We start from the raw sequence: 27,488 nt of genomic DNA on the forward strand, positions 1-27,488 counted from the left end.
GTTAAAAGCTAACCTATGTATATCTTCAAGTTCAGAGTTAGAAGTGCAAACACTGAACAATAGATGACCCATTTCTGGACCTCTTTGTAGAGCCAGAGTGTTTATCATTATCTCCATAAAGGAAGCCAAAAATCTAGCAATTCTGGGAAAGAGGGTTATAAAGCTCCAGTAGAGATAGAAATTATTCATATGGATTACAGAATTAAAGTTGTGTTGAAGTTAAAATAATTAATTTGCATTTCTGTTTGAACTTTCCCAAAGGATACCACATTGCCATTGGGATAGTGATTCTGGACAGAGCCTTTGAAGTTTTTTTTGTTTAATTTATGTGTGGATGTTTGCTGACAGAAGCAAGCAGTTCAGTTTGGTAACAAGCAAAGGCAGTTGCAGTTTTGGTCTAGATATACACTGCAGGTCAGAGTTTAGAGAGGCAAAGAAAATCAACAGTCAGTTAGGCCTGCATTTCAAGCAGAGAAAATATGAATGTCATCGTTCACCACGTGGTATCCAGGTGGGGCTCATGTTAAGTTTTGTGAAGGAAAAGCAGCCTAAAATTTGATTTAGCTTGCAGCTAGTGGAAGAAATCTACAGTGGTCCACACAGAGCCACAACAGTCAATTAGCTTGGAAATCTGTGGGACGGCAGTTGGGTATCTACTAGCAACCTGAACAAGGAGATGAGGCATCCACAGCTGTAAGGCCTGCAAAGAAAATATGGTGAGTTGCGTAGCACCCATAGAATATTACCTCAGAGCACAGCTGGAGTACTGAGGAGGAATGACTTCCAGGGGCTGTGGCATACCTTTGGATTGGTCCCAGAAAAAGTGAATGAACTCAAGAATTTTGCATTGTTTAAAAGAACTATTAGGGGGAGGGAAAATGTAAAACTGAATTCATAGCATAAATCACTAAAAGCCAGTGTTAAATTAATACTGTTTGCTTTGTTTAATTTTCATGTACAATAAGGATTGTTTTTGTTTAAAAAACATGAAATCTTGTGATGCAGTTCTGTCTGGGTGTCCAGGTTTCTCTTAAAATACTTAAGGCCCCTGAAGGGTTGCAACAGCTCCTGTCAAATCTCTCCTCGATTTCCTTTGCTCCAAGGAGAACAGCTTTTCCAACCTAACCCTTTAGCTTGGATCCCCCACCTCTGGAACCATGCTGGTAAATCTCTTCTGTGCCCTCTCAAGGACCCTCACCCCTTCCCCAAGTGGTGGTGAACAGAACTCAATGTGATATTCTTGTTGGGGCCTGACAAGAGCATTATAAAAGTTCAGCATAACTTGCCTGCTTTTGTACTCAAAAACCTATTTTTATGAAGCCCAAGATCCCATGTGCTTTGCTAAGCACGATGTTCTGTTACCTTCAAAACATCGATGCACTTGAACCAGGTCCCTCTGTTCCAACACACATTTCAGAACTGCGCCACGATGTCTCTATTACCTCTATCACTTCTACCAAAATGTGTCATTTCACAATTCTCTACTCTAAATTCCATTTGGCACTTGTCTGCCCATTCTGCTGGTAAGTTGTATCATTTCACACTGTTTGCCACTCCAAGTTTAGTATCATCTGCAAATTTTGAAATTCTACTCATATTCCAAGATCAAAGTCCTTGCGTGGGGCCTTGGGAAACACCACTATCTGCCATCCTTCTGTCTGAAAAATAACCATTTATCACAACTCACAGTTTTCTGTTCTTAAGCAATTTTTAAAATCCAACTGGACACTGCCTCTCCTACCATAATATCCTCAGTTTGTTACCCAGCCTTTTATGGTACTTTGTCAAATACTTTCTCAAAATCCATATAGACAAGATCCACCACATTCCCTTCATCAATCTTCTCTATTACAGAATTTTAATGGCACATAAGCATGCCACTCGGCTCATCGTGTCTGCACCAGCTCTCCAAAGGAGCACTATGACCTAGTGCCACTGCCTTGCCTTTTCTCCATACCTCTGCATAATAATCATCTAATGCCCTCTTGAATGCCTCGATCGAACCTGCCTCCACCAAACCCCTAGGCAGTGCATTCCAGACCCGAACCATTCATTGTGAAAGTTTTTTCTCATGTCACGTTTGCCTCTTTTGTAAATCACTTTAAATCCATACCTTCTTGTTCTTGATCCTGAGTGGGAACAGCTTCTCCCTATCTACTCTGTCCATCACCCTCATGATTTTGAGCATCTCTATTAAACCTCCTGTTAACCTCCTGTCCAAAGAGAGCATTCCCAACCTCTCCAATCTATCTGCATAACTGAAGTTTCTCATCCCTGACTCTATTCTTGTAAACCTCTTCTACACGCTCTCCAATGCATTCACATCCTTCTTATCATGTGGTGCCTAGAACTGCACACAATACTCCAGCTGAGATCTCACAAGTGTCTTATATAAATTCAGCATAACCTCCTTGCTCTTGTACTCTATGCCCCATTAATAAAGCACAGGATACTATATGCTTTATTAATTGCTCTCTCTACCGATCCTGCCAAATGCAATGATCTATGCACATATACACCCAGGTCTTGCTGCTTCTGCATCCGCATCAAAATTTCACCCCTTATTTTATATTGTCTGCCCACATTCTTCCCACAAAAATACATCACCTCACACTTCTCTGCATTGAACTTCATCTGCCATCTATCTGCCCACTCCACCAACTTGTCCATGTCCTTTTGAAGTTCCACACCATCCTCCTCACAGTTCATAACACTCCCAAGCTTTTTGGATCATCCGCAAACTTTGAAATTGTCCAGTGAAAAGCAAGCGTCCCAATACTAACTCATGGGGTGCTCCACTACAAACCTTTCTCCAGCCCAAAAAATATCCATTGACCATTGTTCTCTGCTTCCTACTTTTCAGCCAATTTGTATTCACATTGCTATTGTCCCTTTTATCCCATGAGCAATAACTTTTCTCATAAGTCTGTTGTGTGGCACTATAACAAATGCCTTTTGAAAGTCCATGTACACCACATCAACAGCATTACCTTCATCGATCTTTTCCGTTACCTCTTCAAAAAAACTCCAAACACGATTTCCCTTTTAGAAATCCATGCTGGCTTTTCCTTATCAGCCCATATTTTTCTGTGAGACTACCTAATTCTATCCCAAATAATTGTTTTTAGAATCCTGCCTACCACTGAAGCTAAACTGACTGGTCTGTAATTGCTGGACTTATCCTTCCAACCCTTTTTTGAACAAGGGCGTAATGTTTGCAATTCTGCAGCCCTCTGGCACCTTTCCTGAGTCTAGGCAAGACTAACAAGTTATGGCCAGTGCCCCTGCAATTTCTACTCTCACTTCCTTCAATATCGTTGGGTGCATCTCATCCAGTCCTAGTGCCTTGTCAACTTTAAGTACTAACAGTCCATTCAATACTTCCTCAATTTTGAACCCTTCTAGGTGACAGAATTTCCTCATCTGTCACCATAGCCTGGTTAGCATCTATCTCCTGGTAAAGACAGATGCAAAGTATTAATTTAATACCACAACCATGGCCCCTTCCTCTATGTATAAATTCTCTTTTAGGCACCTAATTAGCCCCATTTCATCAAATTAAAATAGTCATGCATGATCTACCTTTTCAAAATCCATGCTGGCTCTTTTTAACAAACTCAAACCTCTTGAAGTGTTGATTTTTTTTCTTTCCCTGAATAATGTTAAACTGGCCTGTAATTGTTAGGACTGTCCTTACACCCTTTCTTACCTTACCTTAAATCTATGCCCCCGGTTATTGATCCCTCCACCAAGGGGGAAAGTTCCTTCCTGTCTACCCTATCTATGCTCCTTATAATTTTATACACCTCAATCATGCCCCCCCTCAATCTCCTCTGTTCCAGGGAAAATAATCTCAGCCTATCCAATCTCTCCACGTAACTAAAGCTCTGCAGCCCAGGCAACATCCTGGTAAATCTCCTCTACACTCTCTTTAGTGCAATCACATCCATCCTATAATGCGGATTCCAGTACTGATTCTACTGATACTTTGCCAGATTCTCTCTTTGGTTAGCAATGATACAGAGCACAGGTACAATACCTCAAATCTGTATCCTAAGGATCAAGCCCTAAGAACCGTGGCCATGCCAGATTTCAGATACCGTCAAATTTCAGGCTGCTTGGAGCACAGGTTAGAGCAGTGCACCAAGTGGCAAGCCTGGTAACTAATTTGGAGCCACACTGCACGTAGCCAAATTGTCCAGGATTTTTTTTTTACTCAATTAAAATTGATGCATGGAACATGATAAAAATGTCTAGATTTCAGACACTGCCCATTTTCAGGCATCAGGTTTTCAGGTACTCTACCTGTACTCATTACGTACCTGAACCTTGCCCTGCGCCTCTACGCATAAATCACTTCCTTTATCCATAACAGGGCTCACTCCACTTCTTACTATCCTCTTAGCCTCTATGCTGGCAGAAGGTTTTCCCTTTTATGCTGACTGCCATTTTATTCTCATTCTCACCTTGCCAGTCTTATTTTCCGCTTCACCTGCCCCCTCAATCTATTGAATTTGACCTGCTTGAAGAATTCAGCTGATATGCATATTCTGGGGACATAGTAAAATTAAGGGAGTATCTATAAAATGCTTCTACTGTATTAGAACACTCAGTTTGAACATCAGGGTAGCTTTCTACCATCAACATTTCTATCCTGGAGAATCTTTTTTTGTTTCATCATAGTCTTTACCTCCCACATCATCCAAAAAGTCCTCTTTTTGGTTCCCCTATCTTTCATCATTGTTTTAATGTACCTAACTTGTTTATCCATATTTACATGAGATTTCAGTCATCTGGGGAGCATAGTATGCAACTAAAACACAGTTGATTTCCACCAAGCAAAATGGGTTATCATTTCTGTGCAGTGATCACTTTGTAGTGTGTAATGTGTCCAGATAATAACAATCAAGGCTGTCCTTTTTATGACTACCCAATGAAAGACACCACTTTTCGCCCACCCCACTCCCCCCCCATATATTATCACTTATGCCCCTTCAATTTTGTTCTGTTTATTTTCGTACTTCAGCAATTTGCGTGTGTAGTTTTTCCTAAAGTAATACTTATTAAAATGTTGCATTAATTCCATTTCCGCCACTGAGCAGTGCTGTTGTGTACAAGGCTGTGTCTCCTCGCTCCTTCACAGCTGAATCCAAAAGAGTAAATGTTCACTTCAGCACATTTCAATGTAGAAAACAACATCGATACCATCCCATGGTAAGAACTGGGTATTACAGCACAAAAACATCCACAACACAAGCAAGCTAATTGCACATTTTTTTCTAACTCAAGCCCAAAGAATTACTGGAGCCTTAATAAGGAAATAAGCTCCTTTTACTATACAGCATTACAAAAATCACGGACTTCTTACTTATTCTAGGGTTCAATTTAATCAAATGGCTAAATAAAAAAGTAACTTGATCAAGGTTTAAAGCAACTTTATATATAACTAATTCAGTAGCAATGCTCACGACAGGATGATACCAGGTATGAGAAAATATAGTTAAGGAGGAAGGATTTGAAATATTCAAACTATTTCCTCGAAGCAGGCAAACCAAGTATAAATTAAAGAGAAGCTTTTAAATTGATTAAGTGCTTTGATAGGAAATAGTATTTTCCAATTTTCCTATGGTTTGAAAGGCAGTGACAAAATGATGAGTAAAATGAGGGATATTGAGAAATTTTTGCATGGACATAGTTAATAGCATGGAATGTTTTATCACAGGCAGTGGTCGAGAAAGAGACCGGTTTTTGAAGCAGGGGATAACGTATGCTGCGTGGTGAATGCAGGATATTAATTGCAGGATAAAATATGAGCTAAATGGCTTTTGTACTGTGCACGTCTATGGTTCTAATCCTGTTTTCCAGACTGTTGATTTGATGCTGATTGTATGAATATAGATATATGTTTTACATAGCATTGATATAGAATAGCTAATACAGCAGAATTGGTTGTGCCAAATGAAAGAAAACAGTATAAAAATGAGGTACAAAGTTTCACTCAGCAGGAATGTGACTACCATCAAGGCCAGGTAGCATGAACAAGCTTGGATATGCCATCTTCAAGATTTCCGGATAGAAAATCTAAACACAGTTAGGAATGGGGCTCATATGTAAAACATCTGACTGCAGTTTTAAAATGAATGTTTTGAAACAATACTAAAATGAGGTTAATTGACAAATCTTTATCTTTTATGAATCTGTTAAAAAGGATGAACTAATGTAACACTGATTCTGGGGACATTGTAAAACTAAGGAAGTATCTATAAATGTTTCTACTGTATTGGAACACTCAGTTTGAGCATCAGGATAGCTTTCAGCCATCAACATTTCTATCCTGGAAAATCTGAGTGGGATTAGAAAATTAATGGTAAAGCATTCAAACAGTCTTGCAGATGCCATATCATTACAGTGCTTTCAAAAGTAGTGCTGCTCCCAGAAAGTTGTGACATTACCTTAATTACAATCCAAGACAAGACAAAAGGCTTTACTATACATGAAAACAACAAATAGAAATACCAGCCCTACAAACATTTACAAAAAAGGGAACCAATAAAACATTTGACTACTAATAAGGTTCTTCTAGGCCCAATAGATCTACAAGGAGAGGTCAAGTTCTGGCTTTGTATTTTCCCAGTATCTGGCATGACAATTTTTATCTAAATAGCTGTTCTGCATTACAAGAAATTTCACTTCCCTCAGGAAAAGTAGCAAAGCCAACCTATAATGAAGTCTAAATTTCTGCAAGGGTAACATTTTCTTCCCTCCCTCTACAAATCACCCCTTCTTCCCTAAAATGTTGAAGGTAGTGGCTCAGGCTAGGGATATTGTTTTATTAATCAGCAACCTCACCAATGCTCTTTCATGTACAAACTTCAACTCTAGTTATGTTTTACAAAATTTCAAAGAAAAAAAATTGAAAATGAAGGATCACAAAGATCCTTGGATTTGATAGTTTTGACCTTAAGCTGTACTCTGAGTTTACTTCACTGTGACAGTCCTCACATTCAGCTGTTTCTTACTGGCATAACACTGTTAGTACTGAAGGATATTATTGGAGCTCCAACAAAGAGAAGTCACTTCAGAGCCGTGAGGGTTAAAGCATGCCTCTGGGTAGAACAGTAGCAAGTCCCAGATCTGGATATAACCTCCTGCTGATACAAGCTTCAGGGTTTCCTCCATGGCCCTATAAAACAGTATAAAGTCGCAAATTCATTGAATCAGTCTTGATGCCAAGCAGTACAACATCCATAATCAACCAATGGTGCATATAAATCAAAGGAAGTATTTTAAGAAGCTCTCCAACTCCAGATGCAGCTCACAATGACGTAGAAACTATGTCATCTACCTTGAGATATGGCTTTACTGCACAGGATGCACATTTCAACTGTGCAAGTTTTATCAAGTTACTATTTGCGATAGTTTGTTACAGTTAGATAAAGCTCTGGTTAGACCCAATTTGGAGCACTGCACTCAAATATGGGTATCACACCTCAATGAGGATACACTGGTCTTGAATGGGGTGAGCACAGATTCAGCAGAGCAACTCCGGGGGCTGAAAGTGTTAAATTATGAAGACAAATAGCATTGACTTGTACTTCCTTCCATAATCACAGATTAAGGTGATCTAATTGTGGTGTTTAAGATGGTTAAAAAGGTGGTAGGGTAGAGATGAGGGAAGAATTCGTTTTTTTTTGATGGGAGAATCCAAAGCAAAGCTACAATCTTAAGCTTAAAGTTAGGCCATGCAGGGGTGATGTCAATAATCACTTCTTCCTACAAAACGTACTGGAAACTTAGAACTTTCTCCCCCAGTAAATAGTTGAAGATGGGATTTCAAAACTAAGATTAATGGACCAATGCAGGCAAATAGAGTTGTTACAAATCAGTCACGATCTGAGTGGCAGGACAGGCTCGAAGGGCTGAATGGCCTACTCATCTTTTGCAAAGCATTCATAAACAATGTATACAAAACACTGAACTCCACATCTGCCATCCGCTGACAGCGGTTATGACTAAATCGTTTTCTGTCCATCAATTGTTCAATGGCTATTAAAGATTCTCCCCATCAATTTACTTCCCTCTGGGGCACCGTTCCATTACCTCTAGACGTCAATCTTAACGTTCACGTGCTTTCTGTCCATCAACACCAAAACAATAAATTCAAAGTGTGTATGAGAGGGACTTCCCTCTCGCCAATCACCCCGCCGCCCCGAGAATTATTAAATCCAGGTTGAAAATCTATACATGAGGAACTATTAACAGAAGCTATTAAAATTAACAAAAGAATTAAATTCGAAGACTGTCGAAAACACGACCCTCCTCCCTACCCCCCGAAAAAAGTGAACAGAAAAATAGTCTGCATTTCTCTTAAATTAGGTGTCTTACTAACAATTAACAAAACAGTTCCAAAATAAACATTCTTGCGCAGATTATCAACAGCAAAGAATACAAACTCTGCGTTAGAATTCACGCATGAAGGGCAATTGCCGTCCCCAAAGAGTTTTCTTTGCAGCTATTGGCTCTGAGTGCGCGCACCTTCCACCGATTGCAGCACGAGCTATCCCGAAGTGACGCTAAGAAATTTCGTTCTGTTGGTTTGGAAGGGAAATGGAGTTCAGAACACTACTGGTAAGAGCTGCCTTAGAAAGAAAAATGTGCGGGGAAGAGCAGAGCCCGATGGGCTTGAACCTGATGTACGCTCCGTAATTCCCCTCAAGCAGTGGCTGAGATGGACACTGCTATCCACACCCTGGACTCCCACCCGCTTCTATCACATGAAGCAATGGATGGCGAACCTGCTAGAAGTTCCTAGAACCTTTTTTTAAAAAGCAAACAAATATTTTGTTTCTTGCGCAGTAGACAGGTAGCTGATTAGAAGGAGCTGGCCCTTTTTATTGTCAATAAAGAAAGCGAGGCTCCAGGTTGATCCAGCTCAATCACGATTAATAGGGAAGGAATGAGATTGCTAATCTGCCAGGATTGCCCTGGAATCTCCAGGAATTGAAAGCTAATGAAGAAACAAGGCGGGAAATCTAGGTTGAAAAAAAGTGATTTTTTTTCATTTTCTTTGAAAACTTACTTATGAGTCATAAAGACACCATGGGGCAAAGATAAGCTGTTGGACTAGGTGGGATGATTGGAGGCAAGGAGACATGTAATGAAACCTCTCAGAGTATATCCAACCGGAAGTAGTATCCCTAGAAGGAATTTGCATTTTTGGTAATTCTGTGCGCATTCTGTTCTACATGCAGATCTAGATGGAAAAGGAGATTTGCTGTACAGGTGTGTTTGCATCTTAGATGCTACATTCAAAAACATGCTTATGCCACCACACGTGTACGGCTTTAGAGCTTTGTATCTTGACTGATCTGTAGATACCTGCCAATACAAGCTCTGTTCCCTGAAGGGAGCCATTACAGAGTTATGTACACCACTCCAACCACACTTGGAAACCAATTTTACTACTGACAGCTCTTTAGGGGCTGTTGAGGCTTCAGGTCTATTAAATCTTATGTGGCAGGTTCCTCCCAACTAAGTGCATAAGATCACTGCCCTGTCTCCCAGAGATAGTGATAAATTATCTTCAAAATATCACTGGCATCATATATTTGAAGATTTCTCACTGCTAAAGTACTGAGTTGTTAATTTTTGTGCTTAATTAATTTGAATCAGAACCTTTCTTGCCTGGTTAAAGGTTATGCTTTTTTTCCAGTCGAGGACCCTTTGACTCTACAGTATTAATGTTGTGCACATTTTCCTGTTGTGTGTCCCTATACAAATTACCCTACGCTTGTTCACGTTAAAATCTATCTAAGTAATTAACAACATAATCTCAGCCTATCCATATAATTAGCCTGTGTCATCTATAACCAACCTCTATTACCTGCCTAGAAAGGTTTATGTTTAATATTACTACAGCATATTCAAAACTATTGTAAACAGCAGGGATCTCACAGATTCCAATAGAAAGCCATTGATCACTGTTTCCCCCCCAGAGCATTTTTCACTTATCTCCACTTGTTGCTGCTAAACCAAATCTCAATTCTCCTAAGAATTTTATGAGCCTTAACCGTTCCCAATAGTCTTGCTTAATCAAGTGCCCGGTTGAAAATCAAAGTAAGCTGCACTTATTGAATTACCCTCATCCACTAATATACAATGGGTTTACACTGCTGCAGATAGACTATTGTATCCAATTATGGACACCACACTTAAGGAAGCACATGAAGGCTTTGGAGATGATCCAAACAAAATATGAGAATTGCTCCAAGGATGAGAGATTACAATTAAATAGATAAGGTGAAGAAAACTAGGGGAGCTTCCTTCAGAACAGAAAAGGCAAAGAGGAGATATGATAGAGGTATTTAAAATCATGGTTTAGATAGTTTCTCTTTATTCTGTTTTCAATAGCTGAAGGATCAATAACCAGAGGGCACAGATGTAAGTTGATTGGTAAAAGGAATCACGTGACATGAGTAAAAACCTTTTTTATGCAGTGGTTAGGATTTGAAATGTACCGCCTGATAGGGTGGTGGATGCAGATTCAAGAATAGTTTTCAAAAAAGATTTGGATAAATACTTGAGGAAAATTGCAAGGAGTTGGGGAAGGAGCCGTGGATTGGGACAAATTGGATTGCTCATTGAACGATCCAGCGCAGACTTGGGAGCCTGAGCAGACTCATTCTGTGCTGTACTATTCTATTGTTCTATTAGTACAACTGCTAGTATCTCCATTGCAAATTCCAGCCAGGCAGAGTCATTTTTACCCTGCCCTGGCTCCTGTCTGCCTGAAACTGGAACGATCCTGTTTAGAAGAGGGTTGTGCAGAGATATCCAGAAGGCTGCCTCTCAAAGTTAGAAATTTAAAGGTTTCTAGGGCATGGTGAGGAGAATCTTTGCCCCTTCATATTTAAATTAAGGCCCAAAAGTGCACTGAATTACAAATTGCCTTTTCTGTTCTGAAGGAAGCTACCCTAGTTTTTTTCACTTTATCCACTTAATTGTAATCCCTCATCCTTGGAATAATTCTTGAATACCAAGTTTTACACCAAACTGAATTAATGCTGCAAGTGGGATCATTTCCATTTCCTGGCTGGTTATCTGGTGAGGTGGATCTCCTGTCCATTTTAGAATTGACATTATTTTTGGTCCTTTGAAATCTGACAAGCAATTTGCTCCATCAACTTACAGGACAACTGGTTACATTGAAAATTACTCCCCATGTACTGTTACACTGAAGTAGTGTTAGTCCTCTCTCTCCAGGTCAGGCTCTGATATCAGATTTACACTTAAATCTTTCATTCACTGATGCTAAACTTGTAGTGGAAATGGCCAGGTTGGATTTAAACTGCTTTTTGTGTACAGAGTATATCTGGTCAAATTTCCACATAGCTGGGTAGATGCCAGTGTTGTAGCTGTACTGGAATAGCTTGGCTAGGGCACAAGACTTCAGTACTATTGCTGGCATATTGTCAGGGCCCATAGCCTTTGCAGTATCCAATGCCTTCAGCCATTCTTGATATCACATGGAGTTAATTGAATTGACTGAAGACTGGCATCTGTGATGCTGGGGACCTCCGGAGAAGGCTGAGATGGATCATCCCCTCGGCAGTTCTGGCTGAATATGGTAGCAAAGACTTCAGCCTTATCTTTTGCACTGAAGTGCTGGGCTCCCCCATCATTGAGGATGGGGATATTTGTGGAGCCTCCTCCTCCAGTGAGTTGTTTAATTGTCCACCACCATTCACAACTGGATGTGGCAGGGCTGCAGAGCTTAGATCTGATCCATTGTATGTGGGGTCACTTAGCTCAGTCTATCACTTGCTGCTTATGCTGTTTGGCCTGCAAGTAGTCCTGTTTTATAGCTTCACCAGGTTGACACCTCAACTTTAGGCATGCCCTCTTCATTGAACCAGGGTTGATCTCCTGGCTTGATGGTAATGGTAGAGTGGGGGATATGTCAGGCCATAAAGTTGCAGGTTGTGTTCGAGTGTAATTCTGCTGCTGCTGATGGCCCACAGCGCTTTATGAATGCTCAGTCTTGAGTTGTGAGATCTGTTTGAAATCTGTCCCATTTAGCACAGCATCCTCATTGTGAAGGTGGGAATTCGTCTCCACAGCGACTGTGCGGTAGTCACTGCTACCGATACTGTCATGGACAGATGCATCTGCGGCAGGCGGGTTGATGAGGATGAGGTCAAGGAGGTTTTTCCTGTTGGTTCCCTCACCATGTGCCGCAGACCCAGTCTAGCAGCTATGACATTTAGGACTCGGCCAGTAGGGGTGCTACTGAGCCACTCTTGGTGATGGACATTGAAGTCCCCCACCCAGAGTACATTCTGTGCCCTTGACACCCTCAGTGCTTTTTCCAAGTGATGTTCAACAGAGGAGCACTGATTCATCAGCTGAGGGAGGGCGGTACGTGGTAATCAACAGGAGGTTTCCTTGTCCATGTTTGACCTGATGCCATGAACTTCATGGTGTCAGAGTCCATGTTGAGGACTCCCAGGGCAACTCCCTTCTGACTGTATGCCACTGTGCCACCACTTCTGCTTGGTCTGTCATACTGGTGGGACAGGACCTACCCAGGAATGGTGATGGTAGTGTCTGGGACATTATCTTTAAGTTATGACTCTGTGTCAGGCTGTTGCTTGATTAGTCTGTGAATCAGCTCTCCCAATTTTGGCACTAGCTCCCAGATATTAGGGAGGAGGATTTTGCAGGGTTGACAGGGCCGAGAATGCCATTGTTGTTTCAGATGCTTAGGTTGAAGCCAGGTTGTCCGTCCGCTTTCATTCCTTTTTTTATGGTTTGATACAACTGAGTTGCTTGTTTGCTAGGCCAATTCAGAGAGCATATAAGAGTCAACCACATTGCTGTGGGTCTGGAGTCACCTGTAGGCCAGACTAGGTCAGGACGACAGATTTTCTTCCGTTAGTAAACCAGATGGGTTTTTACAACAATCAACAATGGTCCATTTATCATCATTATACTTTTAATTCCAAATTTTTATTAAATTCAAATTCTACCATGGCAGGATTTGAAGCTGGGTCCCCAAAGCATTACCTCTGGATTACTAGTCCAGCGACAATACCACTACACCATGCAACAGTTTCCCCCAATTGATGCTTTAATGAATGCACTTGTTCTTTGACCTTCCTTCTACTATTAACATAACTGTACAATTTCATTGACTCCATCTCTACCAGTACCTTTGTTACAACCAGGTGAGAAGAAGAGTTGGTCGGAAAAAAACATTTTAAGTTTCTTTTTCATGAAAAAAAGGCTTTTCCAAATCAGAATGTATTTAACTATATAAGCTGTGAGCAATAAGGAGCCAATCAAACAAGATTTTGAGTGGAGAAAAAAAAGCAAATTTATTAATTGCTAATTAACCTGGGAAAAAAATAATAAAAATAGGACATCATGCATTTGGCCCCTAGGCCATCTTTGGGCCCACGCACACTTCTCCAAGGTAAGCGGAGTTGGAGTCCAATAACACAAGGTAAAAGAACATTTGGTTAAGTGTCCTTTGACTGTCTCTGAGGTGTAAATTTTAAATGTTGTGTTCAATTTAAGTTAGCTGGTTTCTTGGATGCAGTCAGTTGTAGAATATCTTGCAGTCATTATGAAATCTTGGTTTGCCAGTAGGTTTCTGTTAACATTGACTTCTTGAACCAGGTGACACAGGCTTTTTCCAAAAGGTAGAGAATGCAGCTTTAAGTCTGTTTCCTTGGTTCAAAAAACTCTCTTGACACTCTGTCACTTGCAAAACTCTTTCTGTAGTGGCTATGGCCCACTTTGTAATACTTCACCTATCGTGTATTTCCATGGGGTTTGGGTAGCTCTGTCTGTGGCATCCATTGCTTCAATGTCCAGCACTTTACATTTTCATGCCTCTTCCTTAGACAGTTATGAGTATCTGGATTATAGGAATTGTCTCTCTCTAGAGGGCTCATCGTGGAATGCGGCAGTGCATTTTAAAGCAGTTTTCTCTGTCTCAGTTCAAGTTGCAGAATTTGAATTGTTTGTAATTCCACACTGGAACCTTCCAGAAGCTGGTCACTGGCAATACCAGATGTCAGATGACTTGTGGGCAGCCATCTTTAGTCACTTCAAAAAGTCATTTTTTAGCCATTCAGTATATGTTTGGGCAGCTGGTGAAATTACAGATTGATCGCACTCATGTTTGTGACACTTTCTGTAAGTTATTTCTAATTCTCTCATTCTTTTTAAATAATTCCTTTCAGTTTTACCGTTGATGAACCTTGTTCTTTGCAAAAAGCCTGTAATTTCTTTTTGTGAAGGCCTTTTATTCTCAGCATGAAACTAAGTTCTGGGAAAGAAATTTATAACCAGAATTGCTAGTTTGAGATCACTTCTGAGAAGTGCACATGTGACTCAGGTTGCTATGGAAATGAGAGTTAACTCAAGAAAAGTTAGACAGGCAACTGACTGAGAGTTAGGTTACAACTGGGATTCAGGGTAGAAGAAGAAGACGCATTCACAGAAAAATCTCTTGGTAAGAGAAGACACAATCTCTCTATGGAGAAAAAAAGAGGCAGTTTTACCAGAGCTGACTAGACTGTTTAAAGGAGTTTATTCAAGGGGTCAGACGAAAGAGCCCCTGGAAATCTATGCTGTCAGAACTGAGGTGAGCAGAGGGAGAAAGGGTTTGTCAAAGTATGCCCTGCTGGTGGGTAATCATATCTGGAAAACTCAAATGGAGAGGAGTAACTAAACCATATTTTAAATTAACCTTATACAAGAAACATAAACAATTTACATCAATACCATTTTATTCAGTGAACCTTTTGGAGAGAACTTCGTGTCATCTGCCAACATCAGTGACTGTGCTGATCCTGTATTTCTCAGGATAATAATCAAATTTCCCTCACTCATCAGATAAACATGGGGACACTTTATCCTTGAGCAAGAAAATCACTATAACTTTCCATCACCCAATTCATCATTTGTGAATGTGGGAGGGACTTCCTGATGGTCAACTTTATCAGTCAGGATATTATCACCTGGGGGAATGTCCCTTCACTGGAAAAATGTGACAGGATTGGTTTTCAACTTCTAGCATTCGGCCTTCACATGCCTTTTCTTGTAACAAACATAGCATCTCAGTCCCCTTGAACTAAACCTGTCCTCCAAAGCTTCACTTCTAATAACCCGAGAAGGGGCTGGGTCATTACCTCCTCTCCCATTTCTCAGCAAGGCCTGACCTCTGCTCATCCTTGACCTTCCTCTCATTCCAATTTCTCTGGAAGGTTCCAAAATGGAGCCTGTCCTAATCAACTTATAAGCTAATTCATAATCCTCTGCCATTACCAAGGCTTCTCTTATTTAAGAGACTGTGTGGTCTTCCAAGTGAGTCTTTTCCTTAAAGGTACACTATTTTTGAATTCCTTCACTATCATCTCCATAAGGTTATTATAGTCAGTTTTACTTTCATCGACCTACACTACCTATTGAATGCCAATTCCTTTTCCCTGGCAAATTCCACTTAGGTTTAGCCCATTCTCGTTCTCAAACTCTGTATAATCGGAATTCATGCTTCATTGAGTTTTTTTCATCTCTCTCCCTCTTTCCCTATCACTTCTCATCTCTTTCCACCCTTGCTAATTTCTCTCTTTGTAAGTCTTTCTTAGATCTATTTCTTCTTTCTATTTGGCCAGTTGTATTCAATCACTAACAGAATTGGTTCTTTCTTCCTCAAGCCCCAGATGCCTAGCCAATTCTTCAAGGATCCTGTCCCCCTTAGCTCCTGATCTTACATTAATTCCTACAGCCTGTAAATCATCTCTTAACTGTTTCTTGTCTGGGTCAGATCCTCACCTTCAACAAAGGCTTCAGCCTCAAAATATACTCATGTTGATTTCCCAGTATAACATAGCAAAAACAAACATGAAATCTTGCCTGTTTAAATGTGGGAAAGTTCCAGTGAACCAGTTTCAGTCTCTAGGTTCATATTTCAGGCTTGAACCCCAATTTTGTTATGATCTCTGTGGAGAAACTGTAAACCAAAATAACTGAATTTACTGCATAACCCCACAACCAACCCCTCCTCACCACCAAATGATCAAATAACCAAGATTTCACATTTTGTTTTTACAACACGAACCAGAAGCAATGCAAATTACATTGAAATTAACAGGCAAATGAAACTTCAAATAAAAAGGTAAAATCACATTAAACTTTACAACAAATATACTCCCTAATACAATCACAAGTTGCTGCATCATTCCCTACACAAATGTGGCACTATATTCAATCTCAGTCTTTCTAACTTGGTCCTTGGTATGGAGGATTGTTCCCTTTTCCATTCAATCATTCCAGTCCTCAGTTCACATTCACTGGCAGCTGTATTCCATCTAAGGCACATGGATATAGCTAACCTCAACAAGGTACATGTCTACAAACCCTCTCTCATTCAGGCCACATCTGTATTGAGCGTGTAGTATTCCAGAGTTCCTTTTCAACCAACCAACCAACCAACAATACCTGGTCCATGATCAGGTCCTCTGACATAATCTCTCAGTTCTTTTGCATGCCTGCATTACACATACCACTTTTTGGATTCGGTCCTTTTCCACTCAGTTGTACATCGCTTTACCAAGGGCTTCTGGAATTCTATTTTTCTTACTGTGAATAGAAAACTGACCATTTTGTAGAAAGCTCTTGCTCCTAAACATACTAGGAGCTTCATAACCATATCCTGCTACAGCAGCAATTTTTGCCTACATCTGTATATTGATCACCTCCTGCCTCCAACTCTTCTTTGTGTCTAAATAAAAACAAAAAAACTGCGGATGCTGGAAATCCAAAACAAAAACAGAATTACCTGGAAAAACTCAGCAGGTCTGGCAGCATCGGCGGAGAAGAAAAGAGTTGACGTTTCGAGTCCTCATGACCCTTCGAGTTCTGTCGAAGGGTCATGAGGACTCGAAACGTCAACTCTTTTCTTCTCCGCCGATGCTGCCAGACCTGCTGAGTTTTTCCAGGTAATTCTGTTTTTGTCTTCTTTGTGTCTACCAGCCATACAGCTTCTGGTCTTAACTTCCTGTTATGGCACTGCCGATGGTAAATACTGAGTTGTTCAAATCCCAAATGGAAATTTGAAACAACTACCACAACTTGTTTTGCAATGTGTACAAATTTTGAAATGTGTGTCCTGAATTCAGTAGTAATAAGACCACCAAATTTTACAGGTTTTTACTAAACTAGATTAAACATGTATTGATAGAAGAAATGACTTTAAATACATAGATCTATAACTTACTAGTATGATAATTTCTAAATCCCCTAATCAATCTAACTCCCAGTTACGTTTTCATTAAAGCAACCGTAAGACACACAGATTTTAAGAGACCCAGGCAAAGAAACATGATACCCTGAACAAGTCGACTTCCAAGTGAGTTTTCTTAACTGCAGTCCTTTGAAAACAGCAGCTTCAGGCATAGATGCTGAAGGCTTTATCACACACTTGTAAGATCTTAAAAATGCCTTCCCCAACACACAGCCCTTGCTCCTTCTTTATACATATCTTTCTCTTTAAATGCAAATACCCGTTGTTTCACTATGTCTTTGGACTTTATCTCCCTGATACTAAAACCCTCTCATAGCACTAAGTTTTACCAGTAATCTTTGGGAAAAATAAACACATGGTTTCTAAACTTCACCTGGCTAGGTGACACATTTCACCCCTCCTTTGAAAACAATCTAGTCTGGTTTATTTCAAAGTGCAAATGTTCCCTTGACACCTATGTTTCTAAACCTACCCATGTTTATCTAATTAACATTTCAAACCTAATCTCTCTTCTTAGATAAATGCACCCAGATTAGCTGCCTTTAATTCAATGAAATCTCTCACATACAGACACATATAGATGCATCCCAAATTACTCTATTTTACAGTAAATTCCAATAACACAATGAGAATTATTATATCTTCTTGACATCCTCCTCCGTATTGAATAATGAATCATCATAATTTAAAAAGACAGCTTCATTTTTATTAACCCTTCTTATACTATCCCCATACTTATCCACTTACTTACACTATTATATTACCAGATGCATGCATTAACATAATCACAAATCCTTTGCATCAACAGAAATCATTCCAGTTCAAAGTCCAGATATTTAAATGTCCAATTTTCCCTTTAAGCTTCTAACTCTTGATAAAGCATCTGCAATCGGATTGTCTCATCCAGCAAAACGTATAATCTACAGCATAAATAATTTGCAGTAATAAACTCCAACTGAATGGCTTTGCAGTTCTGTCTCAATTTGTCCAGAAACTTTAAAGGATTGTGGTCTGTATAAACAATTGTTTCTGACAAATTGTTTGCTACGTAGATTTCAAAATGCTGCAATGCAAAGATCCAACATCTCCTTTTCGATTGTTGAATATCTTCTCTGTTGTGCATTTAACTTCTGTGAAAAATACCTTTATCGGTTTTTCAATTCCAGTGTCATGCTCTTGTAACAGCACGGCCTCAATGCCTATATCGCTTGCGTCAATGTGCAACTTAAATTGCTTTGCGTATTTGGGTACTGTCAAAACTGATGTTGTAGTTAATACAGTTTTCAAACTATCAAATGACTTCTGACACTCCTGTGCCCATTGAACTGCTTGTTCTTTTTTAATAATTCAGTCAGTGGAGCAACCATACTGCTAAAATTTGGTAGCAATTTCCAATAAAACCAACCCATGTCCAGAAATCTCAAACTTCTCATTTTGTTGTAGGCACTGGGAAATCCACAATAGCTTTGACTTTCACATCTCTCGGAGCCACCTTCCCCTGTCCATTGGTATGGCCTAGGTGCATAACTTGTGCTTTTGCGAATTCACTTTTAGCCAAGTTCATCACCAATTAGCTTCTTGTAATCGAATAAATAATTATTCCAGATGTTGTAAATGCTCATACCATGTCTGACTGAAAACTATTAAGTCATCAATATAAACAGCACAATTGCTTAGACCTGCAATTACTTTGTTCACCAGTCTTTGAAATGTCACAAGTGCATTCTTCATACCAAATGGCATGACTTAAAACTGATATAGTCCATTTGGCATCACAAAAGCCAATATCTCCTTTGCTGTCTCTGAAAGCAAGTCAATGTTTGTGATAAATTTTGATTATCCCACGTTCTCAATGCAAGCCTCCAACCATGGTATAGGATATGAATCTGCTGTGGTCACTGCATTCACCTTTCGATACTCCACACACAGTATTTGTGTTCCATCTGGTTTCGGTACCAGTACAATAGGTGAACTCCAGTTACTGCAGTAGATTCAGTGATATCATTTTGAAGCATGAAGACGGTTTCTTTCTGTACTTGTGATAATTTTGCCAGATTTAATCTATAAGGTTGTTGCCTTACCGAAGATGCAACTTCTACTGACACATCATGTATAGCTAAATTGGTCCTCCCCAACTTATTTCCACAATTAGCTTTGTATGACTGCAATAGCTTTTCCAAATCACTTTGACACTTGTCTGGAAGGTAACTCAACATTACATTTGAATTTTCAAGTTTAAGCCCCCTCATTATTCAATTTGATGAGAGGAAAATCAATTTCAGAATCCTGCATTTCTACTTCTTTCTTTTTAACTACTACCACTAACACCTCCTTTTGGTCCTCTTCCTTGTCAAAGTAATTTTAAAGTATATTTATAGGACACATCCTTTGCTTTATTGTTCTATCAGGAGTATTTGTTAAATAATTTACTTCACTCAATTTCTTTTCAATCCTCTAAGGCCCACAAAACCTTGCCTTTAATGAGTCGCCCAGTGCTGGTAACAGAACTAACTTTCTCTCTTGCAACAAAATTCCGAGCTGTAGCCTTCCTGTCAACTTTCACTTTCATCACTTGCTGTGATATCTTTAAAGGTTCCCTAGCCAACTCTCATGCTCCATCTAATTTCTCTCTGAAGTTTGATACATAATCCAGGCAAGTAGTTTCTGAATTTTGACCCATCAATTTATTAAAAATCAATTACAGTGTTCCCCTTAACTCATGACCATAGACTAGTTCAAAAGGATTAAAACCAGTTGATGCATTAGAAGCGACTCTAATAGCAAATAACAAGAATGGAATTCCCCACCCGAATCCTGTGGATAATCCTGACTGTTTGCTCTTATGTTTTAGAGCTTGATGCCATCTTTCCAAACTCCTTGTGACTCAGGATAATAAGCTGTTGACTTAAATTGTTTTATCTCCAAACTATTTTATTCCTTAAACAGCTGTGACATAAAATTTGAACCCTGATCTGGTTGTATTTCCTTAGACAAACAATACCTTGTAAAAAAAAAATTAGTAAACCCTTGCACAATCTTCTTTGTTGAAATGTTTCTCAAAGGTATTGCTTTAGGAAATCTGGTAGATGCACCCATTATTGTCACTAAATACTGATTTCCACTTTTAGTCATAGAGAGAAATCTATACAATCAAGCATGACCCTAGTAAAATGTTCTTCAAATGCTGGATTTAGAATTAAAGGTGCTGGTTTAATCACTGCTTGTAGTTTCCCTATCACCTGACATGTGTGACATTTTATACAGAATTTGACTACATCCTTATGCAATCCAGGCCAATAAAAATATTTCTGTATCTTTGTCTGTGTCTTTCTAATTCCTAAATAGTCTCCCACCCCATTGGAATTTCATGAGCTAATAAGCTACCCTCAGAATCTAATTTCCCCTACCCTAATGGAATAACAATCTGATGTATTTCCCTCCAGCTTTCATTTCCTGAAACATGATACAGCCTCCATTTTCTCATTAACATATTACCCTTAAGTTAATAACATTCTGGAATACATTTTGCCTCTGTTTCTGAGTAAACTGTCTGACATAAATGTTGTATTTGCAATTTTTTTCCTGTAACTCCAGTAACCTCCTTGAGTTAAACACTTCAGCTGAATTGTTCTCTGCTCTGTTTTCCTGAACAATGTTGTCAAACAGTGTCAGCTAATTGGATTTTAACACCTTCTTCCTGCCACTGAACTGCCTGTCCTTCCAGTTTTTCGTTTCAACCTATTATCACACAATCTGTAAACAATCCAGGATGCTCTCTCTTTGTAACACTTCTGATGAAGACAACTCTACAGGCCGCTCAACTACCATAGGCATTACCCACATCTGTGATCCCAGTTATATCATTACCCAGAATAAATTGAACCCCTGCAATGGGAATTTTTTCCACTACTCTTACAATCACTTCGGCTGTTTTCCACTTACTCTTGAAACTTACCTTCCACGATGGAATAAGTTTAGCATCTCCATGAACCCCACTTATTCCTGTTGCAGCAATACCCCCTCTGAACAACAAATGTCACTATCCCAAAACATTAAGGATTGACTAGCCCCTGTGTCTCTTAAAATTGTAACATCTTTACCTACTCCACCCTGTACACATGGAAAGACTTTCCCTTCACATACAAAATCTCTGAGCATTTCTGCAATCTGCTCCCCAAAATTCTCTTGGGTAAACTGTGAACACATTGCCACTTGTTTACCTATCACTGATTCTTCCTGTTTTAGCTGTACACAAACCACTGGTTTTTCCTATGCCTGAACCTCATAACCTATAGTATTTTTGCTTCCAGAACATTTCTGTACCCCAATAGTTCCAACAGATTGTCCCTGCAATTTTCAGCACACTGACTATGTGTGCCAAACTTTAGTACAATGAAAACACCTCAATTTTCGAATTACTCTTCTACCTTCAGCACCTTCCTTTTTATTCTGAGAAAAAACTTTGTGGGAATTTCCACCTACTCAGTCTTTTCCCTGATTCCCACCTTCCTTTCACCTTCCCGCTTTCTATCCTTTTCCGATTTGAAAGGGTGACGAAAGAAGAGGTTTAGCTCTATGAACTAACTCATAATCATCAGCTATCTCTGCTGCTTGTCTTACCAGTTGAACCCTCTGTTCGTCCACATGAGTTCTCACGACCGAAGGAATTGAATCTTTAAATTCTTCCAAACAAATTACTTCCCTAAGAGCTACATATGTTGCCTCTATCTTCAATGCCCATATCCACCAGTCAAAATTACTTTTATTTACTCTCTCATACTCAACATAGGTTTGCCCAGGCTGTTTCCTCCTCTTCCTAAATATCTACCTGTATGCCTCAGGAACCAACTTGTATGTACTCCAAATAGCCATTTTTACCACATCATAATTCTTGTGCTCTACCCGCCAACTGGATTGTAACAACAATGTCCAATTTTTCTTTGGCCATTTCATCTGTTTAGCTATCTTCTCAAATGAAATAAAAATGGTTCAACATCTTTTTCCTTGAACTTTGGAAGAGCTTGTACAAATTTAAAAATCGCCCCCCCCCCCCCCCCCACCAAGGTTTTAGGTTAAAAGTTTTTTCATCATCAGAACTTTCCTCAGAGTTTGAGGTCTCTTTTTTAACCTCCAGCCTTTTAAGTCGATATTCTCTGTCTCTTTCCTTAATTCTCTCTTCCATTACTAACTTTTCCCTCTGGAGATCAAGTGTTCATGTTTCTATTTATTTTTAAAATAATCTGTCTATTTCCCTTTTTCTGCTGCCACTAGTCCCAATTTTTTCATTTCCAATTATTTTACCTTTTCGTTTGCCTCCAAACCAAGTTTTCTCAGTTCCTTTCCTGTTCAAATTCAAGCCTCTTCATTTCTAACTGAAGTCTCACTACCTCTAGCTGTGACTAGTGTCAGGTATTATTTCCAACTTTAAATTTCCTAACTGCACTGTGTGTGTACCTACACCACATGGACTGCAGCGGTTCAAGAAGGAAGCTCACCACTGCCTTCTCAAGGGCAACTAGGGATGGGTAATCAATGCTGGCCCAGCCAGCGTAGCCCACGCCGCATGAATGATTTTTTTTTTAAATGCTGTGCTATACCTTCAATTATATCTACTTTCCTAGCCCCTGCAGGTAACCCCAATTGTAATTTATCCACCAAATCCAGTAACTTAACTTGGACTTACCTTTTGTAAACCAAAGTTATAATTTAAACTCCCAAACAAGTCTGAACAACTGCCAAAGCCATATTGCAGTCTCACCACTAGAAAACGACCTCACCCAACTCCTGAAGTAAAAGTGCTTCTCGTACTTGTAACCTTAAGATTCACCAACTCCAAAAAAAATCAAGGATTTTCAAATATATTCCCGGACGAGCCCCCAGTTTGTTATGGCACAGCCGTAAACTCAGTTGATACTGAGTTGTTCAAATCTGAAAGGGAAACCTGAAACAACTGCCACAACTTGTTTTGCAATTTGTATAAATTTTGAAATGCGTGTTCTGAATTCAATAGTAATAAGACCACCAAGTCTTATAGGTTTTTACAAAACTAGATTAAACATTTATTAATAGAAGAAATGACTTTAAATACATGCATAGATCTACAAATTACTATGATAATTTCTAAATCCCCTAATCAATCTAACTCCCAGTTACACTTTCATTAAAGCAACAGTAAGAGACACAGATTTTAAAAGATCCAGACAAAGATACATGATACCCTGAACAAGTCGACTTCTAAGTGAGTTTTCTTAACTTCAGTCCTTTGAAAATAGCAGCTTGAGGCATAGATGCTGAAGATTTTTTCACACACTTGTAAGATCTTAAAAATGCCTTCCCCTACAAACAGCCCTTGCTCCTTCTTTATAAATATCTTTCTTTTTAAATGCAAAAACCCATTGTAATAATAAAACCCTCTCTTGGCACTAAGTTTTATCAGTAATCTTTGAGAAAAATGAACATACCATTTCTAAACTTCCCCTGGCTAGGCAACACATTTCATTCCTCCTTTGAAAACAGTCTAGTCTGGTTTATTTCAAAATGCAAATGTTCCCTTGACACCTATGTTCCTAAACTTCCCCATGTTTATCTAGATCAAGATTTCAAACCTAACCTCTCTTCTTAGATCAAAGCACCTTGACCAGCATCCTGCCTCTAATTCAATTAAATCTCTCTCACACACATGTAAACACATCCCACTATTACTCTATTTTACAATAAATTCCAATAACGTTGAGAATTATTATATCTTCTTGATACTTCCTTCCAGTTGATACTGCTTCCAGGTCAAGAGGCACCAGTTCACATGGACTAGTATTCCTTGTTATCTAAGAAAATTACAACTGATCCCTTTACAATTGATGCAATTATGTCAATAGAAAATCCTCTTCAAACTTTCTTAAAAACAATTACAGATTTCACCGACATTTTAAACAAATTATAAATTTTCCCTACTGTACTGATTCCGAGTTAAATGTTGTCACACCTTTCCTTTAAAAGTGAGCAGTCTCTCTCTGATTTATTGTATCATTTAAAGTATATTTGCTCTTTGAATGTTTCTTCTAACCTTATTAATTCATTGCTATTTGCTTTTCGTCATCATTCCCTTGACCCTTCTTCCCTATGGCCTAGTCTTTGTTATATATTTTGAGTAACATTTACTTTGTTTCACCATCCTATACAAGACCCTTAAATACTTAGGGCCAGATTTTGCATCAGGAATAACTGTGAGGCTGTTATTATGGAGTAATTGGGCAGCAGTTTCTGGAGTCTGCACATGCGTAGTTAAACGCGGAGATTGGTAATTCCTCTCCGGTTTGTCCTTTTCTTCCACTAGTTGAACTATACCAATACCTTGCTGATAGACTTGACATTGAAATCCATGTAAGGCCATGACGTTGCACTCGGTACACGAAGCAAACCAGAAAAATTAAGATTAGTGCATTCAGGTGTAAGTGAATTTTTAATGGTATGATAAGCCTTAATTACTGCCAAACAACCCCTTTGGCACTGAAAATTTGATTTTATGAGTATGGAGTTTCAGAAGTTTGTGTTGGAGATGTAGTAAAAAATTGAAATAACCTTTTTTCTTACTTTATCTCTCACTCTCCCTCTCTCTTTAACTCATCTTTCTTCCCCTCTCTTTATTTTGAGGCCAGACAGATAAAGATCTGTAAATAACTTAATTGCTGGTCAAAAGCCCATAAAAAGTCTGTGAGCAACTGTAATATGAACAGTGAGCACCATTCCTTCACTGCTGACAATAACATCTGGGTCATTACTTTTTCTCTCTCAGTCTGTTTAAGTATATTTCCCTAATAACTTTTATGAAGGTATTTTTCCAACAATATCTGCTTTTCCAAGTCTTATAGTACTTCATTGGCTGCAAGGTACGATGGCCCATCCTAGGGTCATGAAAGGTGGTTTGTAAATTTACTTTACCACAATTTTGTTTTTGAATTTAGCCTTGACAACAATATCTAATCTGATCACTTAATTATCACCATATCCCAGGTGCTCACCAATATCCTCTCTCCAGGTTACTAACCAGCCCTGGTGGATTGTTAACTGCCCAATCAAGAGTCTCTAGTAGTAGTCTGCGTCATACGCTGTGTGAGAAAACAGTTCCTGACTGACTCAGTGAGATTGTATTGTCTGTTCTTCCCTTCTAGTTGCCCCTGGGCCTGTATGCTCAAGCTCTGGAAATTGTATTCTGAGAGTTTTTTGGAGTCTTCCCATCTGTCTTAACACCTCTGATGGTCCTTAGAAATTGCTAATTAACAGCTAGCCAACTGTATCACTGCTCAGCTCTGTTTCTTTTGTTTCAGCTTTATCCTCTTATGAGGCTATATCTACCCTTTTCAGAGCTACTTGTTATAACTCACAAATAATAAACTCCCCTATCTGTCTTTGTATCTCTACCCTTGCAAAACATTTTATATCCTCTCACTCAGCATAGACTGATGAAATGTGAAACTCCTCTCATCATAGATATAAAGATTCTGGCTAGAATATGCCTGAAACTCATTTCAACCTGGTTCCATGTGGTAATGCACACAGCTTTTTTTAAAAAGTCATTATTTAGCTCCAATTATCATCAAATTGGCAATCTCATTCAGGAAGACCACAAGGAAGGCTGTGGATGGGAAAGAAAAATATCACACTGCTATACAAGCGAATAATGTTTTTAACTTTTTGTTGAAGTACTTTGTTTGGTGTGGGGGATCTTTACTCTGGATCTAACATGAGCTAACCAAAAGTGCTGGGTATAGACATATCTCAATGATGCAAAGCTGCTTTGCCACTGGATGGCACCAGTACATCATTTATGTCCTCAAGGTATCACGGCAAGATCCATAATCCTGCTTCAATGCTGTAACAATGGAGGACCAGCAATCATGCCCTATTGGTGACCTGTAAACTTGACCCACCCCTCCCTCTAGCATACATTCCCTAGGACTTCTCTTTGGGGTGGCGATCCATGTAGGTCCTGCCCTGTTTCACATCCCCACCTTTCCATTCCTGGTGCTCTCACTCCAGCAGTCCATCCTGGACCCCAAAGAAATTTGTGCTCTGGGTATATTGTACAGCACAGTTCACATTGTTAGCTCATCCCATAGTACTTCACAGCGAAGGATTCACTGTTGGCAATTGCAGCATCCATTTTGTGCACAGCAAGATTCCACAAATAGCTTCTCCATGGTCCTGGACAGTGATAGCAGGCTCTCTGACAGGTCTGCCAATGTACCAAATATTTCTAAGTGCATACCCATCAACCATTTTGTGTACACTGCCCTTTTGAAGCCCCCATCTGATATCTGCGCAGCAAAACTTTTGTGCAATCTCACCCTCCAGTGAGCTGGCACCTGCACGACTTTTTTCCTTTGCCTTGTGTTGGGGTATTTGGGGAGTGGGAGGTCCTCCAGTATATTTATTAGTTGTTTTAGGTAAGTGCTTAATTGGAAAATGTATCTATTAGGATATTGCTATAATGTAATCCAAAGAGTATACACAAGTAGCTATATACAAGTATATGTTTTGCTTTATCTTTGTAGTAACCTAAGAGACGGTTATGTCTTTCAGGTGCAGATAAAAGAAAGGATGGTCGGATTAGTGAGATGCTCAAAAAGAGGTAATGGGTAAGGAGGCTAGTTAAATTAAAAGATAGTATAAATAAAATAGAACTGCAAGCAGAGGCAGCCTCATTCCTGTGGAACGATAGACTAGATAGCATATTTGAATGTGTGAAAGAATAGGGGAGGCCTGCCATCTAGGCTTATGACAGGATATGGGGGGAGGGGGCAGGATGGGGGGGTGCTTTTTAGCTAGTATTATGAGACCATCAAGGCAAGTGCAAAGGATGTCCATTGAGTGGCACAGCTGCACTGATAACTTCGGCAGTAGGAATATAAGTAGTTGGGTCAGGGGTTATTAGGCCGAAACCTGGCTAAAGACAAGGCCTAGTATATGTGCTTTGCTGGTAATTGGACAACAAAGTGATTGTTGTAAGTCAATTATTAGTCTAGCAAAATTTAGTAATTTTGTGTTATAGAAAGGTGTTTAGGAAGAACAGACCAAAGCTGTAGAAGTTTAAGAGTCACTTGGAGGATGAATCAGGGGTTCAGGCCAGGGTGTCCAGGATGACCATGACCTTTACCCAAGGCTTAAAACATCTAAT

At 39.4% G+C, this 27,488-nt stretch overlaps 1 long non-coding RNA gene across 1 annotated transcript in view; it reads left to right on the top strand.

Annotated features, from left to right (window-relative positions):
- The first annotated feature begins 8,517 nt into the window (after window positions 1-8,517).
- The window catches only part of LOC121279756, a 61,131-nt gene continuing 42,160 nt past the window's right edge, over window positions 8,518-27,488 (top strand). Inside the window, exons 1-2 of the long non-coding RNA XR_005943487.1 lie at window positions 8,518-8,628; window positions 26,894-26,942. This is a non-coding gene — a long non-coding RNA (uncharacterized LOC121279756). The remainder of the gene's footprint in view (window positions 8,629-26,893; window positions 26,943-27,488) is intronic.

The sequence above is a fragment of the Carcharodon carcharias genome, chromosome 7, assembly GCF_017639515.1.
Source record: "Carcharodon carcharias isolate sCarCar2 chromosome 7, sCarCar2.pri, whole genome shotgun sequence".
Classification (NCBI taxonomy): Eukaryota; Metazoa; Chordata; class Chondrichthyes; order Lamniformes; family Lamnidae; genus Carcharodon; species Carcharodon carcharias.